This window comes from Ambystoma mexicanum, chromosome 12 (assembly GCF_040938575.1).
Source record: "Ambystoma mexicanum isolate Mex_15411 chromosome 12, UKY_AmexF1_1, whole genome shotgun sequence".
Taxonomy (NCBI): Eukaryota; Metazoa; Chordata; class Amphibia; order Caudata; family Ambystomatidae; genus Ambystoma; species Ambystoma mexicanum.
In genome coordinates, this window is record NC_090936.1 from 285,930,869 (window position 1) to 285,944,330 (window position 13,462).

A 13,462-nucleotide genomic window follows, 5' to 3' on the forward strand; every position below is an offset into this window, starting at 1 on the left:
ACTATATCCTTGGGTGTGGAAGGATGAGCAGGGCACCATATCTCTTAAGTAAAAGAACAGAGGGGGAGAGCCCCTTATCTCCAGAAGAGTTAAATAAGTAACAGGAAGAAGGAAAGCACGAGTGAAGGGGATGACTTTTCAGACACTTGGAATGGGAGGAAGCCCAAAATCCCAAGAGAGGTGTAGAGGCTTTATGGTCCCCCCAAGAAGTGATAAAGACTAAAGCAACCTAAACAGGTGAACTTCTGGGACACACCATCTGCAAGCATAACTAAAAGAGATTACTGTACAAAAGCTCACTGCAGAGGAAATTAGGTGAGCTCGCGAGCTTGTCTCGGGTGGATAGCTCAGGGGCAACATGCTCATCTTGGAAGCAAGACGACACGGAGCACCACAGGTTCGATCCCCGGGTCCACGCTTAGAAACCTCTGGGTATTAAGCGCGTTATAAATAACATATCATGTCAAAGAGACAGAGAAGGTGCAAAAGAATCGAGAAAGTAGCACTTTGAACTTTGCTCCAGGGGTGGTGCATAAGGTACTACCAAAAAGGATATCTTGGTGGAGACAGGGATGATTGTGACCTAACCAGTCTCAAGGGCCCAAGTGGACTGGGGGTATGAGAGGGTCAGTTCAGTGTACAGTACCTGAATTTCGATACCTGGTGGGCTAATGCATCGGATCCCAGTTGCATGTTGATGCCAGCTGGTCGGGCTCAGTTGGGTACATAGAATCAGAGACCCTGGCACCAAGCAGGCTCTGAGCAGGGTCGAACGCAGGTGCACTGTGCTATTGAACAGCGATGGTTCAAGTACTGCATGTCAGGGTGGTTCCAGGAAAACTTCAACATTGGCCCGGCAGAGTCTTGCTTTAGCCGATGGCAGAGGTCGGCGAGTGATGCTCCAGCGGGTCGAGTTGGCGGGCAATGGTTGTGAAGTGGCGGGTCAAGCTGTGTGGTAACCTCCAGGTAGGATAGGAGAGTGACCCTGCAGAGATTCAGTTTGGTTTGGCATTGAGCAGCTTCAGTCATGCTAGTTGACAGGCTCTGCTAGGACACAATTCCGTGTCAGGCTGATGGTGATGCAGTGCAATCGTTCAGCTGGTTGGAGGAACGCAGATACCAGCACCAGCGCCTTCCATCTCAGTCGGGATATGGGAAATCCGGAGCAACCAGTTCAGTGCGGGTGAACAGGGAGCTTTGGCTGGTCTGGTCCTCATGGTTGCCGTGAGGCCTTCGCAAAGGGCTTGAGGACAGGATACGCCACTTCATTGTCTGCTCTTCTGGCACAGAGAATCTGATGCAGATTGGCTGCTCCTGGGAGTGATTAGGGAACATATCTTTCTTCTGTCTTGGACGGCTCCTTCTTCAACTCTGATGGAGTACTTTGGACTATGCAACTGTCCCAAATGAAGTCCAGAATGTCTCTTTGGCCTGTTGAAGGGGTTTGAGACTCCTTTTTTTAAGGGCATAAGTCCTCAGGTGATTCCTAAAGCTAGACTACTTTAGGGGACCAATCCCTGCTCCTTTCGTGAGTTGACATTGCCCTCTTGATCTTGCACCCAAAGTGCTTTGCTCCAGGGGAAGCACAGGAGACAGGAAAGGGAAAGAGAGATAGCAGGAATCAAGATGGTGGAAGGCTTCTTCCATTGACCAGAGCACTCCTGCCTAACCTGCTCCTGCCCCTGTTACCGCCAGCTGACAACAAAATACCTATAGACCTGCAGCACCCTGGTGTGAGGCTAGTCATCCTGAAAGGGTGTGCTCCTTTGTTACCTGGGCACAGGACTGATGCCTGCTGTGCGGCAAGCTCTGGGGAGGGGATGACGGCCCTTACAAAGAGAACTAAAGAAAGGCTGAATCCTCTGTGTTTCTGTCCTCTGGGGTGGCAGTATCAGCCCGTCTGACCCTAATACACTTTCCCTTCCACAGTTCTGACTCACTGGCGCTGACATATGTGCAATATCAATTGGTTTGTGGTGGCCACAATCATAAGTATCGCTGTGCACTATGCCTAATCTCAGGCATAGCGTATTCTTATTGATAACACTGCCACCATCATGGAGTACTCATGATCTTCGTAGTTTGGGTATAGGGGGTATATCTTAAATGTGGCTCCTGTGCTGCAGTGACGTTGAAGTCACTGTGGGGGTCGAGAGGGCCGCTTGTGACCTTTGAACTTGCTCTGTGCCACGAGCAGAGCGGGTGCTGCGGATCAAGCTACAGACCACTGTGCTTTTAACATGGAGATGTGAGAAAGGGAAATCTGGTTAGTGGATACCCCTTTGGAGAAGGAATGACCTGCATCATTACAGGTATGAACAATCAAAAAAGCTACAGTGTTGCACCCTTGCCAGATGGCAATTCCTCACCTTATATACTGGGACTGCTTACAAATTAATGTTACACTTGTAAATATTTCTTTCTTTTAATGACCTGGAGGCTAAGCATGAAACATTTTAAAATACAAGTAGCTATGCTGTCCTTTATGTAAATACATTAAGACAGGCTCTCTGATTCAGATACAAAAACATGTTTACCAAGATGCTGATATATCACACACAAGTGCCTCTCGCACACTGCCCCCCCTACCTATATGAAAGAAATCATACCTGTCACCTCCTCCAGACACATTTGTGCACATCACACCAACCAGATCTACATCCCTGCTTTCAAAAGAGCGAAAGTGGGAGGCTCCAGCTTCCAACATCTAGCACCTAAAAATTGGAATGCCTTGCCAACAACACTGAGAACAGAAGCCTCTTACACCGTCTTCCGTAAGGATCTCAAGACCAAACTCTTCAACTAATACATGTGTTGTAGACTTCCTGCACTCCCTTGGTACTAAAGCTAGTATATTTTCCAAGAAATGCCTGTGAGGCTGATTTGATCCCCATGTAACCACGGACACATCATTCCTTTCACAATACTATGCCTTTGTAACTATAATGTCTCTTCACTATTTCTTCCAAGTATTGGGTAATCTTCTCCGCAGTTACTAGCCTTTATTTCTATTCTCTATCCTCATTGACATTACTCTGTACTCCTCATGCAACTAAGTAAGCCTACTTTAACAGCGCCACAATGCCTAAGGGCCGCTTTGTGCGCTTTATAAATGTAAATAAATAAATAATTTGTTATTAGTTGGGAAATGACATGGTTGCTGTATCTAAATTAAACATGGATTACGGTGTAGGGGACTACACATAGTGCCTTCTCCCTTTCCATGAAAGTTCTAAAACCCTCGCAGGGCAAGGCTGTGGTGTTGTGCGATGCAGGTGTTTGGAAGCCAAGGGGTTGCGGTGCAGAATGCGATCGTGTGACGCAGCCATAGACCATCTGCTTCCGAATGGTAAGAAAGGTGTGGGGAGGGGGAGCAGCCACTACTGCGCTCTACTAAACTTCCCGGTCTTTGCACGTACTTCCAACTGACCATCGGACATAATGTACTCTGTCCCTGCGCAATCCTAGGCTCTCCCCTTCCAGTGGTTAGCCACACTTTGTGTTCTCTATCTTTTCTCTAGGTCCCCTCATTTGCAGTTACTATTGTACTGTGAACTGTTCCCTTTAGGATCTCTCGAACTCTCTATGTCCCCCCCACCAACTGTGGTTACAGTTTTACTGTGATATGTGTCCTTTAGTCTCTTTCCCAGTCGCTAGCCCGCCCCCCCAACTGTGTTTACTGTTGTACTGTGATCTGTGTCCTTTAGGCTCTCTCCCACTCTCTACCCCCCAACTGTGGTTACTGTTATACTGTAATCTGTGTCCTTTTGGCTCGCTCCCACTCTCTAGCACCCCCCCCCAACTGTGGTTATTGCTGTACTGTAATCTGTGTCCTTTAGGCTCTCTCCCACTCTCTAGGACACCACCACGCTGGGGGTAGCCTTTGTGTTACTGAGTGTACCTGTGTGTCCCTTCTTTTGTCGCTTCTGTGTGTTCCCTACTGTGTGACCCCCTGCCCCCTCTGCGGATCCTGCATCCTCTCCCTTGCGCTACCTCCTATTCCGACTTCCTCCGTGCACCCTTTATGGTGCTTTCCGTCTACCCTTTCCTCTGTAACTGCGACTCTATCTCCTATCATGTCCCTCTTACTAAGTCAGGAAGTCAGAAGTTCAAGAGGGACATCCTGGTCTCCATCCCAGGCCTCCCTATCACTGATATCTACATTAGTGGTTCCTCCAGACAGACTCTTACCAACATCTTCTTTGTCGTTCCCTCTCAAAACCTATGAACCCCTCATATGGTCTCTATTCTCTTTCCTTTTTCCTCCTCTCCCATTCATGGTGGCATACGGTTTGAGGTCCTCTTGACCTCCTTCTACTCCTCCAAGACCATCATTAATGTCAATCTGAATGGCACTGTTGTGTCCAGAACCCTCGGCCCAATCTCTGACGTTTCTATAGGCGTCTCCCATGTCTTATCAAATTCTTTCCTTCTCCTGCTGCTCCTACCAGCTCCTCTGTGCTCCTCTGTGACCTCCTTCTTCTGCCACCCTTCTTGGCACCATGCTCATCCTCTCTGGCTACTTTTCCATCTCCTTCTACCTCCACTGCCCACTCTCAGGCCCATCTACCACCTCCGCAGGGTATACCTCAAGCTTGTACCCCTCCACAGAAGTCTTTCAAATGTGGCAACCTGCTCCATGGCGCTACTCACAACTCTCGCTCTGCTGTCAAACATGCCTCTGACATCTGCTACTTCCTTCAAGAACTAGACCTGGATGCCCTTGGTATCACTGAGACATGGTTCACGGGCCAGCTCCATCACAGGTTTTGACACTCTCCTCCCTGATGGCTACAAGATCCTCGGAACCAACCGACCCAGAGGTGGAGTAGCTCCGACCTTTCCGGAGTGTGTCCCTGGTTCTGTCATACCTCCTTTGAATATCTGTTCTGCAGGCTCTCTGTATCCCCTGGCCTCTCTCTGACTGTGGCCACCAATTACAGGCCACCTGGACAGGTTGCCCTCTTCCTCCCAGAGTGGGCTGACCTCTCCTCTTCTCTCCTTGCCTCTACCTCTCAACCTCTCCCCCTCAGAGACCTCGAAATCCATTTGGATGCTTCTAATCCCTCCTCAGGGCTCTTCCAGAACCTCTGCGACACTCTCTCTCTTTCCATTCTACCCTCTGGTCTGACAAACTCTGCCGGACACACCTTTGAAGTTCTCATCTCCTGAAACATCCCCCTCTCGAATACTCTCACCACTTCTCTCTTTGGACTGTCCATGTTCTGCTCTCCTTTCACCTTAAGCTCTCTGTCCACCTGGCAAAGCCAATCCCAGCACTGCCACTGACATTCTTGTTGATTCAGCCCATGATGCGTGTCAGTGGAGGCATTTGCTGCTACTTTCTCTGCTCCTCCCATGCCTGCGGCTGACTCACACCCTGACACAGCCCTCACTAACCTGCATCTTTCTATCTCCAATACTCTGGATGTCCATGCCCCTGTCATGAGAATCCATCTGAAGCCTACCTCCAAGCGCAACTCTTGGTATGACTCGGATCTCACCACCCTGAAAAGCAAGTGCAGGTTTGGATGAGAGGAAGTGGTGGCCACCTAGCACATCCTCTGACAAACTGGCCTGCCGCCTGCTCAAAAGCCAATACAGATTCTCTGTCCTGACCAAGAAGAGAGCCCACATGCAAGCCTGCATCTCTGCAGCCTTTAACAGCACAGCCAAACTCTTCAAAATATACAAGGAGCTGGCCAATCCTTCTGCAGTCTCCTCTTCTCATGTTCCCTCCCAGGCCGTCTGTATGGCTCTGGCTTATCACTTACCACTAAAACTCAGGACATCCTGTCATCTCTCTCCTATTCCTCTCCCTCTATCTCTCTTGGGCCCCATCTGGCCACATCTCCCTCTCCTCCTCTTTTCTTCTCTTTTTCTCCGACTTCTACTGATGAGGTTTCTAGACAAGTCTGATCTATGAAAGTGTCATCCAAGCAGATGCTCCCATGCTCCTCCAAAACCACCAAGGACTACACTGCCACCCTCACTCCAGCCTTGGCCGATTTCTGAAATCACTCTTTTGCCACTGGAAACTTCCCCACTCCCCTCAAGCATCTCCTTGTGCACCCCCTCACGAAAAAGCCTTCTGCTGATCCTTCCTGTCTGGCATACTACCGCCTGATCTTGATCACTCCTAGCAGGATTAATAATTAATTTATAGCCGTCCAGGTGAAAAGTCTCCACTAACCAGCTCTCTTGTATGAAGAAGTTACCTGTATTATGCAATGTTTTAATTGAGGGCTTGCTTCCCATTAAATGTTGATGGCCTCTGGTAATCCAGGTTAAAATATGATATTTTTGTTTGCTTTCCTTAGGGATGTTGTTTGTATTGTGGTTTCCATGCCTCAGGTAACCAGTCCCATTTTTCATGCTCTGATTCTATTTCTTTCCTAGATACAGACTCACTAGCTTCAACTTTATTGCCATCCTGAGTGCAGATGATTCGAATTAAAGGGACGTTTTATTGAATCGGTGCATCTTCTGCCGGATTGCTGTGACCTCATAACCCCTGCGCAAGAAAGTAGCATTGTGCATTATTATAAAATAAGCTATATATGGTGATTTAAAATGAATGAGTGATTTGTTGTGAAAATCATCTTCCATCAGTTCAATATACTCGATGTGTCCTTTGATGAAAATCCATGTAGTTGTGGGATATGAGGGTTTCATGTCATTTCATCGCCCGAATTTTCAAAGCCTGGCATTTGGAAATGTTCAAGCTTTTTTTTACATTTTTTTTTTTGGGGGGGAGTGGGTCAACTCCACTCTGCCACCTATTGTACCAATTCCCTAACCCCCCAAACCCGTATCTGCCCTCCCCCCAACCCCCAAAAAAAAATAGATGAACATTAGTGCACATTGAAGTGGCAGGCTTTGAAAAATCCGGCTCTTGAAAGGATGTCATACAGATATGAGACATCAGCAGCAAGATTTTTGAGGAATTTAAGGGTATTTATTTTGAGGGTTGAATAATTCCTGTATCATTACTCATGTGTCATTTGAGTCCTCCAGACTATTTTTGTTCAAGTTTACCATGCTTCTTCAGAAGATTAGTAAAAGGTCCCTTGTCAAGCGCAGGTGAAGGTGGCAAGCAATGATCTGCTATTGATGAATTCATTACTTCATTACATGTTGTTTCCTCTTGGCATTGCGTCTCATCTAGAGAGCTGTTTGCATCAATATGTGCTTCTTTAGCAGTGGACAGCCAGTTTTCCCAGATATTGTTCTACGGCTTCGCCATGTTTTCCCTTTTTTGTTCTCGTTCTTCTTTTTCTTAGTCTTATGCAGAATGTTAACTACCTCAATTACAGTCTTCTTCATATTTTTACCATCACCAATCACTGTTGTCACACAAACATTTCTTTGTCGTTTAGTTGTTTTATCACCTTTATTGCACGTGAAGTTGGTATGTTGTTTAGGGTTTTTCCTTTTCTGCTTTTTGACCCTTTTGGTTTTAGGAATATTGCCCTTTCACTTCCTGCCTTTTTTTCGAGTGTCATTCTCAAGTTCCGGGGTGAATGAGTCTACGATTTACTCACAACCCAAGAACTCAGCAATAGCAGTGTCTTTTGTTGTTATCGGAGAGGTGCCATGAATTACCTCTACACCTTCTAGCGCAATTTCCATCATGTCATCTTCGTTTTACACACCACAAGACCATTTGCTACCATCCAACCATATCTCTCTGATCAGGCTCAGCACTCCTTCTCATAATCCCCCTCACACCATCCCCATCACGACAACATCACTCTTCCAGCCAAAGCCACGTTGCTTTCCAAACCAGTCTTTCAGCAAGGGGCAGCATAACAAGGATCAACCAGGCCATCTTATCCCCCTAGCAAGAACAGTGCAAATATCCACCCAGGGACATGGCCTGTCATCCGAGGTGACGCCGTCCGTTATTGCGATGGCTCTCCTCACAAACTGGCACCCACAGACCACTATCCAAACAACTCAGTCATCCACTGACTATGGACATGCCGGGCTGTTGCTAATATTGCTGATGCAATGCCCCAATGAGGAACCTGGCCAGACTATACTAGGCAGAGGCCAGCTGTAATCGTGGGGCCCCAACTTAGGGACACCAGCATCCCTCTAAATCCCTCGAAATACACAGTGCACCTCAACAGTCCAGTTTATAAACTACCACACACACAGCCCAAGCCTTAATGAGTTCCTTCCATTACTCGAACCCGGTTTTAGGACACCTCTCAGTACACCAGGAAGACCTTGTATTTAGCCCATCTAATGTGCCTTTATGTATGAGACAAATAAGGATAAGCAGGGAGCCTCAATATCACATCTAGAAGATAATAAGACAACAGATCAATCATGCCTAGAAGATGCAATATGATAACTTGTCCATGACGCTTGGAAGACCTATTACGGATATCCGGCACGTGGCCTAGAGGACTCCATCTCATGGACCACGGCGCCAACAACAAAGCGCCATCTGAGCCTCAAGGTAAGTATAAATGCACCACTTGGGTGGACATTGGCAGAAGGCATGGCTACCCTCACTCATGCACTATAATGCAGCAACGACCAATGACACATTTGGTCAAGCTGGGCACATAACATTCATCGACTTACACCAGACTAATCCTCAACACCTCTGCCATTAAAATACAGTGATGACCTCCAACAAAATGCGGTCCAGCTGGACACATAACAAGATTCTTGCACTCACACGCTCTCCTGACCTCCTTCAGCACCCAACCATGTGTCTGATGTCTGTGGTGGCTTACAGGAGCCTGGGCAGCCCACCTAACTCCTTATCTTGGCCAAAATGCACAAATGCGTTCCAAACCTCTATGCACATTTCCTATACTCTGGACTGCAATCCCTGAGAGTGTTCCCACCAGGAGCACATTGAGACTATAGTAATGTTAAAAAGTGCTTGTTTGTACAAAGGGTTAGAAAACACTTCTTTTAGATCTTGCAAAGGTTCAATGCACCAAGAGGATCAGTTCAATTGAATAGGCCAGGCCAAAGTCAATAGTCTGGTGTTCTTGGATAGGACAGCACAGTTCTGGTACAAATGGATAAGTCTTTGTAAAGGTTTTTAGAAGTAGTTCAGATGATAAAGAAAGATATGCTGGGTCACAAGCTGATTAGGCCCGCGAGTTGGGAAAGTTTCAGGAACTTCCACCGTGAGAGTTAGGATCTCTCAACCATATGGCTCAGTACCTTAAAGTGGAGCAAAAAGACACAGCTGAAAATGTTGGTTCCTGGTAGGTCCTGAAGGTCTCGCTGTTCCTGAGCCTCAGTCGTGGGGAGAAGATGTAGGACATCAGGGGACTCCTGCACAGGATAGTCGTCGGAGCAAACAAAATGGCATCACTTCAGCTCAAGTAGCTGTGGCTTCCAAACACAAAGTGGTGTCCTTCCCCCTGGTTAACCTTAACTAGCTTCGAGAATGATATCCAGGTGTTTGCTGAGTTGATTGGTCCCACCAACTCAAAGTAAGAAGCCGTCCTTGAAGAAGCTTCTCTGTCAATTGGAGATCTGGCAATTTGAGGTTGCAGCAGGGCTTCACGGGGTAAACCAACAGTCCAGTGGTTGCAGCAGCCGTCCTCTTCCAGCTCGTCTTCAGTTCTTTCATTCCAGTGGTCAACTCTGCCTTCCAGTTCTGGAGACTCGCCTTTTAAACAGTTTTCTCCCATTCATTCCATCCTAGCTGTCACTCACCCAGAAGTGTGGCTGTTCTTGCCAGACAGTCAGCAAGCCAATCACGCCAGAGTGCATTTGGGTCTCCTAGGAGACCAAGCACAGGGAGTTTCGGGCACCTCCCTCACTTCCTGCCCACCACAGACACTCAGACGCCATGTGCAGACTTCAGTCCTGAAGCCCGCCAAAGGCTCACAAACAAAGGGACCAAACCTGGTTTGGCACGCAGAGTTAAACACCAGAAGGACCTTTCCACAAAGAAACGTCAGAAAAGATGACCAGAGTCTTTTTTTACAGAAGGGTCGGGAAAAATCACGGTAGTTCACTATGAAACCACTGCCACCAGCCATTTCAATAGGAAAGGGTAGCTTTTAACAGCTACAAGAGTGTTTAGACATAGGGGATACTAAGTAACCCCTCCAGCACTCTATGGGAAGATAGTTTCTGCTGGGTCTATGAATTTAAAAAGACTAATAAAGTCAATTTAACTTTACATTCTCTGTGGAACAGTAGTTAATCCCAGAGAAGGTATTTAAATCTTGGGTAGTCCAAAGGAAACCCCTGTTCCAATGCACTAAAGGTGCTGTGTGACACAATAAAAAGATGATGCCTATGGGGTTCTTTTTTTTTGTGTATGTTTTATTGGTTAAACAGATTAAACCTTTAACATTTCACCATCTTCACTACTGTCACATCTCAGGGATGTCCATGGTTAATAGGTAAGTGAAAGTCTATTCCTGTGCTAGTTTAAAGCTTGTGGGTACTATATGCCTTCATCCTCCTCAAGTTCTTCTTCGTCTATTTCCAATTTCAGGGATTCGACAAATTTTAGGGCATCTAATGTTTTGCCAACTTTTGTCGACTGTCAGTAATCTCTCCCAATACTCCTCCTCCGTCTCCTTGGAGATGTTAACAGTGTAACTTCCCATAGCTGACTGGCGGTTAGATGTCAGGGCCAGACAGGCTAACATCACATGTCTGATGGTTTCCAAATGGTCTTTGTTTTTACAAAACCTACAGTAAGCTTTTGATTTTTCCATACGCTTTCTTCTCCATTTCACCTCTCTGGAGTTCCAGATATTAAGTCTACATCTCAACAGGAGGTCTCTATTGTGGCTTAATGGAAATTTTGCCAGGTAAGGGGGGAGCAGATTTAAGCCTTTTCGCTCCCATATAATGTTATGGCACTGATTCTTGGACAGTCTGATTGCCTGAGTTTCCTCCCAATCCTTTTCCTGGATGGTTCTTTTTGCCTTGTCTGGATTGGATTTCAGGGTATCGTCAGAGATTCCGAACTGTTCCAAAATGATCTTACGATACGCCAACAAAGGAAAAAAAAATGTATCTCCAGTTAAGGGCCCTGTCCGTTCTAGGATATCATACGGTTTAGGTGGCTTATCCAGGATGCTTTTTCTGTAGAGCGATAGAGTTTTCCACAGCACAGTTGATAGCAAGGATTGGAGCCTTAGTTCAGTTCTTATAAGCTCTAATGACAGCGAATTTGGGAGGCGTAGAATTTTCCTCCAAAAGTAGGACTCACACAAGTTCCAGGCTTCCCACCGAAGGGCTAGCAGGGCCCTGCCCCCATAAGTGATTACTGCCACAATTTTTGGTTTATAGAAGGTTATTATGGGCGTCATGGAAAACTTTCCATACCTTCGGTGTATAACTAGCCCTTGATTGGTCAGGGTCGTTAGCTTTTCCGTGATCAATGCGTAGTGCCCTTCTTCACTGCAGTTTTTATTTATTCTTACCCCAAGGTATAAAATTGTGGCCACCACCTCCAGTTTTTCCTTCTCCAGCGACTAAGCAAAATGTTTCCCTGCTGGGTTTTTTTCCCACAACAGGACTTCATTATTAGGACCATTGACTTCTTGATGTTTATTTTCATGTCGTTTTCGACAAGGTACTTGTTGAAATCCACTATTCGACGCTGTAGTCCTAAGGGCGTTTGGTCAACCAGTATGGCATCATCCGCATATAGCATCCACGGCACTTCAGTTCCGTTATCTTTGGAGGGAAGGCACGGACTAGATCTTGCGAGGTCTTCATATCTGCCATATATATGACAAATAGAAAGGGGCTAAGGCGCATCCCTGTTTGATTCCACTGGAAGTTTCAATCTTTCTTGTCAGCCCTCCATTAGCTGTCATTTGAAACTGTATAGTAGTGCCAGTGTACAAGGCTTGGATCGCTTCTAGAAGATCTGGCGGGCATCCCCAGTTCGTCATTTTGATCCACAGGCACTCCCGATTTACCCCATCGAAAGCCTGTTCGAGGTCAATAAAAGCTAAATAGGTAGCTTTCTTTCCTTCCAAGGCTTTGGCTTTCAACAGGTTGATCGGGAAGAGGTTTAGACCAGTTCCTACTCCACTGCTGAAGGCTGTTTGTCGCTCATCCATGATGTTCGCCTGGATCGCCCATTTTTTTAGATCTCTACTTCTCTTAGAAGGAGAGAAGCAAATAGCTTGCCAGTAGAGTCCAACAGTGCTATCGGCCTATAATTTCTTGGGCTGCTTCGATCTCCTTTTTTATAGATTGGGACAATATATGCCTCTGTCCAAGAGGAGGGGATTTGCTTAGCTTGTTTTATTTGTTGGAACAGCGCATATATTAGATCCGACCAATCTTCACAACAGTCTTTCAGTATCTTATTCGAGATGCCATCGGGGCCAGTTGCCCTAGAGGCGCTGATTTTTTAATTAAGATTACAATGTCGTCTCTATCGAATTCAAGGGCCCAAGGAGTTTGTTCGTGGATCTTCTCTGTAGGCATTTCTTGGTTTTCCCCTCATACAACCGGGTGCAGTGGTTAAGCCAATTCTCCTCCGAAACTTGATTGACACCTAATGCTGATAGATTGTGATCTCTGTTATTCAATAAGTCCCACAAGCTTTGTGTATTATTTGTTGAGACTGCAGCTAGCATTTTCTCTGCATCCCTTTGTGTTCTTAGGAATTGGGTAGAGCGTAGCCAGTTTTTATATGATTGCTGACACTTCCTCCGGAGATCATACTTCTCGACGCAGTTTGTCTTTTGAATCTGTGTCAGTTCCGCTCTGTACTGTTTTCTTCTGGCTACTAGAGCTTCGTCGTAAGCGTGTTTCTTTTCAATTGTTTTCACTCTGTTCGGGTCAGATTTAACTTCAAATGCTCAAGCAACCATTTATATTCAACCACCTCTTTATCCTTCCCAATGGCCTTGTTATAGTCTTGTACCTGCTTTGGTATTGCCTGTTTTTTGAGCTTTAGACGATTTCGACCCCACGACACCTCAGTTTCCATCATACCTTTTTCCTTGGAATTGAACTTATTTTCCAGGCTAGTTCCGTTTCCAACAGGCTATGGCGCTATTTGTTTGCCTTATTATTGTGAAAGAATTTACCCATACAAGCGTGTTTCCTGCTACGAAGCAGTTTTCCAGACAGGGTCCTGATTTGCCACTATGCCATGTTTCGCTCCGTTCAGGTCACCTCTCATCTGGCCATTTAGTAACCTCATGTCTCAGATACGCATTTCCTCTATCCATTTTTGTTCTTTCTCAACTAGATTTTCTGTTTTTTTTTATTTTACCCTTAATGTCAAGCAACTTGATATTTAGGTCCCCACTGAGAAGGATCAACTGGTCTTTTTCCTCCGTCATTGATTTATCGATGGCATTCATGATGGCTTTTAGATACCCCGCCAGATTCGGCATATTTTCACTCCAATAGGTGTTAATCAGTAGCAGACTTGACGGGCCATCGGTCTTCTTCAATTTGACTGCTATCTTTACTATTTGCACGTAGG

The 13,462-nt window shown here is 46.2% G+C and overlaps 1 protein-coding gene across 4 annotated transcripts in view; it reads right to left on the minus strand.

Moving 5' to 3' along the window:
* ABCC9 (ATP binding cassette subfamily C member 9) overlaps positions 1–13,462 on the minus strand; it is a 1,387,936-nt gene that overhangs the window by 398,192 nt on the left and 976,282 nt on the right. The gene's annotated exons all lie outside the window — the stretch shown is intronic.